Below are 6544 nucleotides of genomic sequence, written 5' to 3'. Positions count from 1 at the left end.
TCCACAAGACCCCGGCTTGCAGACTGGATTAAAAGGCAGGATCCTGCCATTTGTTGCCTCTAGGAAACTCATCTCTCAATAAAAGATAGACACCACATTAGGGTGAAAGGATGAACCATGGTATTTCAAGCAAATGGGCCTAGGAAACAAGCAGGGGTTGCTATCCTAGTATCTGACAGGATAGACTTCAAACCAACATTAGTGAGGAAAGACAAAGAAGGTCATTTTATACTGATTAGAAGAACACTCCAGCAGGAGGACATTACAACCCTACATGTATATGCACCTAACATGGGGCTCCCAGTTTCATCAAACAAACACTATTACACTTAAGGTCACAGATAACATCAAATGCAATTGTAATGGGAGACTTCAATACATCACTCACATCAATTGACAGGTCATCCCAGCAAAAAATAAATATCAATACATCATATAAATGGTCTGAAGGACACACATCACATGATCATCTCAATAGATGCAGAAAAGGCATTTGAAAAAAATCCAACATCCTTTCATGGTAAAAGTATTACAGAAAATGGGACTAGAAGGAGCAAATCTCAACATAATAAAAGCTATTTATGACAAACTTACAGCTAACATATTACTAAGTGGTAAAAAACTTCAAGTTTTTCCACTAAATTCAGGGCAAAAGAAGGGTGTCAACTATCCCACTTTTATTTAATATAGTACTGGAAGTCTTAGCTATAGCAATAATGCAAGAAACACTCATAAAAGGGATAAAAAATGGAAAGGAAGATATCAAATTATCACTATTTGCAGATGATATGATTCTATACATAAAAAACTCTACCAGCAAACTGTTAGAGCTGATAAACACTTTTAGCAATTTAGCAGTATACAAAATAAATGCACAGAAATCAGTAGCTTTCCCATATACTAACAACAAATGTGCAGAGAATGAAATCAGGGAATCTCTTGTTGCCTCAATAAATAAATAAATAAATAAATAAATAAATAAATAAATAAATAAATAAATAAAGTATCTTGGAATAAACTTAACTAAGGAAGTGAAGGAGCTCTACAATGAGAACTTTAAAACACTCAAGCAGGAAATTGCAGAAGACACAAGGAAATGGAAAGATATCCCATGTTCTTGGATTGGAAGAATCAATATTGTGAAAATGTCAATCTTACCAAAAACAATCTACACATTTATGCAATCCCCATTAAAGTTCCAATGGCATTCTTCACAGGAATAGAAAAAAAAAAGCCAAAATTTCATTTAGAAGCCCAAAAACCCTCGAATAGCCAAAACAATTTTGAGCAACAAAAATAAGGCTGGTGGTATCATACCTGATTTTAAGCTGTATTACAAAGCCATAGTAACAAAAACAGCATAGTATTGGCACAAAGACAGACATATAGATCAATGGAACACAATAGAGGACCCAGATGTTAATCCAAGCAGCTACAGCATTTGATTTTTGACAAAAATGCCAAAAATATTCATTGGAGAAAAGACAGCCTTTTCAACAAGTGGTGCTGGGAAAACTGGATATCTATATGTAGAAAGATGAAAGTAGATCCTTGTCTTTCCCCATGCACAATAATCAAATCCAAGTGAACCAGGGACCTTAATATCAGACCTGAAACTCTGAAATTGCTAAAGGAAATGGTAGGGGAAACCCTTCAACATATTGGCATAGGTAATGACTTTCTGAATATAACCCCACTGCTCAGAAAATAAAACCACTAATCAACTACTGGGATCTCATGAAATTACAAAGCTTTTGTACAGCAAAGGACACTGTGAATATAGCAAAGAGACAACCTACAGAATGGGAGAAAATCTTTGCCAGTTACACATCTAACAGAGAGTTAATATCCAGAATATACAAAGAACTCAAAAAACAGAACAAGAAGAAATCAAACAACCCAATCAAAAAATGACCTATGCCAGGCATGGTGGCACACGCCTTTAATCCCAGCACTTGGGAGGCAGAGGTAGGAGGATTGCCATGAGTTCGAGGCCACCCTGAGACTACATAGTAAATTCCAGGTCAGCCTGGGCTAGAGTGAGACCCTACCTCAAAAAAAAAAAAAAAAAAAAAAAAGACCTGAGGCGTGCTCACCAGAAGAAATACAGATGGCATATAAATATCTAAAAAAGTGTTCTACATCCTTAACCATCAGGAAAATGCAAACTAAAACTACCTTGAGATTCTATCTCTCTCCCGTCAGAATGGCTACCATCAAGTAAACAAATGCAATAAATGTTGGCAAGAATGTGGTAAAAGGGGAACCCTTCTGCACTGTCGGTGGGAATGTAGTCTGGTACAGCCATTGCGGAAATCAGTGTGGAGGTTCTTGAGACAGCTAAAAATAGATTTGCCATATGACCCAGCTATAGCACTCCTAGGCATATATCCTAATGATTCTTCCCACTACCTTAGAGATAATTGCACAACCACGTTTATTTCTGCTCTATTCACAATAGCTAGGAAATTCAACCAGCCTGGATGACCATCTACAGATGAATGGATAAGAAAGATGTGGTACATCTACACAATGGAGTTCTATGCAGTGGTAAAGAAAAATGAAATTATGAAATTTGCAAGGAAATGGATGGATCTGAAAAGGATTTTATACTAAGTGAGGTAACCCAGACCCAGAAAACCAAACATCGCATGTTGTCTCTTATATGTGGATCCTAGCTACAAATTTATAGACTTGTGTGTGATCTGGGACAAATAATCAGTAGCAGAAGCCCATAAGCTAGAAAAAGGCTATAAGGGAAAGAGGGGAAGGAAGCTCTTAAGAGGATGGTATTGTATATATGTAAGAAGAACAGATTACAGGGATGGGAAAGGCCTATGCAAGGTCAGGGGAAGAGATTGTATAAAAGAAAGATGGGGGGAGGGTCGATCAAAATTCAAGATATTCTGAATAAGACATATGAAAATCTACTTTTTAAAATAATGGCACATCGAGAAGCCATAGATTGTACTAGAAAATTTTCAGTGCCTGGGACGCGATACCTCCCAGTGAGTCATTGGCCAAGGAGGTATGTTTCCTCCAAAACATTACTGATAGGCTGGAGAGGTGGCTTAGTGGTTAAGTGCTTGCCTATGAAGCCAAAGGACCCCAGTTTGAGGCTCGATTCCCCAGGGCCCACGTTATCCAGATGCACAAGGGGGCTCACGTGTCTGGAGTTCGTTTGCAGTGGCTGGAAGCCTTGGTGCGCCCATTCTCTCTCTCTCTCTCTCTCTCTCTCTCTCTCTCTCTCTCTCTCTCCCTCTCCCTATTTCTCTCTGTCTGTCACTCTCAAATAAATAACTAAATAAACATTACAGGTTATTGCCAAGGCCCTTGGTTCCCCATGAAAGAGATTGGTAAGACCCTATTGCTGAAGACATCATATGCCTGAGCAGCAAAGTCACTGAGAAATCAATGTGGTGCTGAGCAGAAAGCTGGGCAAAGCTGCACTCTGCGCAGCCTTATGGGACACAAAAGTCATCAGTGGTGAAAACAGTGGACACTGGAAAACGTGGCTAGACAGGCCAACTGTTCTGAACGAGTGCAATAGTGGCATGTCTGCTCTGGGGGAATCCAGCTGCTCTCTAATTAGACTGAAGGCCAGCTCTATGGGAGGGAATACATGTCTGGTACTGAAACCTAATCAAAAGCCTAGGCAGGAGAGGTCATGAGTCTTAGGGGTATAAAGCCTACTCTTGTCTGGATAAATGCATATATTACTTTTACAAAATTGCCCTGAAATCACTACACTTAATGTTCATACTCATATATTAATGTTACTCTCACTTCTGGTTAGAGAAGCTTCTCTTTTCAGATGGCAATGACCACTTGGATGGCCCAAAAGGCAACATAGTGCTGAGAAGAAGGGACAGAGGAGTGTCCAGCACTGAAACATCTCACACTCTCCAAGACTCAGGGTCCATTGCAGAAGAGGTGGCAGAAGGAATGTAAGAGCCAGAGGAAGGGTACCACTCCCTACATACAACTATCCTGGCAGAATTTGACCTCCATATCCAAGACTTCACAGCAATACCACACAATACCCTCATACTAGGAGAAAAAGATGATGACATCAAATTAAAAGAGAGACTAATGGACAGAAGGAGAGAATATGACAAAGAGCAGATCTATGAAGAAGAAAGTGGGAGAGGGGAGGGGAGGGGAGGGAAGGGAGGAAAATACCATGGTTTGTTGTCTGTAAGTATAGAAGTTGTAAATATATATATATATATATATATATATATATATATAGAGAGAGAGAGAGAGAGAGAGAGAGAGAGAGAGAGAGAGAGAGGGAGAGAGAGAGAGTTTTAACTATGATGTATCTTGGAGCATTTCTTTCTTGGTCCTGTCAGGTGTTCTGTGGGCTTCTTGTATCTGGATGGGCCTCTCTTTTGAGGAATTCAGAAATTTTTCTTCAATAGTTTTGTTGAATATGTTCTCTATGCCTCTGGCCTGGATTTCCTCTCCTTCTGGTATACCCATCCTCTGGATGTTTGGTCAGTTTATAGTATCCCACAGTTGCCTCCTATTCTGTTCACTTCAGTTTTTGAACTTAGTGCAGTTTTTGGCTTCCTGATCAATTTCTTCTGTCTTGTCTTCCAGGTCAGAGATTCAATCTTCCACATGAGTAACGTTGGTGAGGGGTTCTAGGGAGGTTTTAATGATATCTATTTGATTTTTGTTTTCTGTTGTGTTATTTTGCACGGTGTGCATCTCTTTTTTGAAGTACAATTTCAATTTGAGTTCTGATTTTCTTGATGCTTCCTGGAGTTCATTCTTGAATTTGATCAAGTCTTCATTAAGCTTAATCAACTGGTTGTTGAGATCTTCCATTTCCTAACTCACCTTCAATTTATCCATATCTATTTGGAGGGTTCTAATGTTTTCTTCAATCAAGTTAAGCCTGCTGTCAAAACCTGAATGCTGTAGGGGATGATTCTGTTCAATTTCATTGATATGATTATTGGTTCTTTGATGATTTCCTTCCAGTTCAGTGTTTGTGTGTGTGTGTGTTTTATTTTATTGTTTTTATTAGTGCCTCACTGGTTTTTGGGTTTTTATTTTGGGAATAAATTTCTGTTGATTTCTCTATGATTTCATTGGAGGCTTCCATTGTAGTACTAGGCATCTTTGGTGGCAATCTCTCAAATTTCAAAAACTTTTGTCATCTTTTTTTGCATTGTTGTCTACCCATTTTAGGAAAACTCTTTATTTTATTAAGGAGGAAGCAAGATTTTTCCTTTGGCCTGTGAACCCTCTGACTCAGGTGAGCAGTGGCTAGACAGGATCCCAGAGAAAAAGGCTTGATTCTCCACCTCACACAGGGACCAGGCCTCCCCAAGCAGGGCACAATAGGACCTACCAGTATCAGGGGACTAGGAGGAGCCAGGAACAGAGGTACTGTCTGCGGGCTGTGCCCACCCATACACCATCTGCTCAGGGAACCCAGACCATGGAAGCAGTCAGGAGATAGTGGACTGGCCTACTCACTACACACCGACCCGCCTGCACACAGTCCTCACAGGAAATCCAGACCAGGGAGCTGGGAGGAGCTGGGAAACAGGGTCTGGCCTGCTCACTCTGCACTGCACCCACCCAAATGCAGAGCAGCACGTGCCCAGGAGTGAGGACATAGCTCAGTGACAGTACCTTCCTCATGCCCAAGATCCTGGGTTCTGTCCTTAGCACCACAAAACAGCACAGTGAATATAACAGTCAGAAATAGTCCAAATGCAAGAATTTGATCATGCAAAAGAGGACAGTCAAGCATAAACCATTACTTGCAAGACCTGAAGGCAACAGTAAACAGAGGCCATATCTGGTAGACAGTAAATAAATTTGGCATGTTGGAAAACCAATGGTAAAGTTGTGGAATGAAGGACAGAATAGACAAATAGAATGGAGAAATTTCCAATTCTGGTCCTGTATTTTCAAAATGGAATAAAGAGCTTCTTTTATCAGGTCATTTTATAAACAAAAAAAAAAGATAAGAAGTAGTAACTAGGTGCTATGGAGATGGTGCAGCAAGTTAAAGGCATTTGCGTGCAAAGCCTGCCAACCTGGGTTCAATTCCCCCATACCCATGTAAAGCCACATACACAAAACATTGCACAGTTCTGGTGTTCATGTCCTACAGCAAAAATCTCTCTCTCTCTCTCCCTCTCTCTCTTTCTCTCTCTTGCCCCCTCCCTTGCCTTGCAAATAAATAAAAAAGACGGGTATGGTGGCGCACACCTTTAATCCCAGCACTCAGGAGGCAGAGGTAGGAGGACCGCCATGAGTTCGAGGCCACCCTGAGACTCCATAGTGAATTCCAGGTCAGCCTGGGCTAGAGTGAGACCCTACCTCGAAAAACAATAATAATAATAATAATAATAATAATAGAACAAAATAAATAAAAAATATTTTATAAAAAAGTAATAACTAGGGGCTGGGTATGCAGCTCAGTTGGAAAAAAGCTCACTAGATGCATGAAGGCCTAGGCTGGATCCCCAGCACTGCTTTAATGGGGTGTGTTGATGAACACCTATAATCCCAGCAC

This window comes from Jaculus jaculus, chromosome 18, assembly GCF_020740685.1.
Source record: "Jaculus jaculus isolate mJacJac1 chromosome 18, mJacJac1.mat.Y.cur, whole genome shotgun sequence".
Classification (NCBI taxonomy): domain Eukaryota; kingdom Metazoa; phylum Chordata; class Mammalia; order Rodentia; family Dipodidae; genus Jaculus; species Jaculus jaculus.
This window is presented reverse-complemented; position numbering follows the sequence as displayed.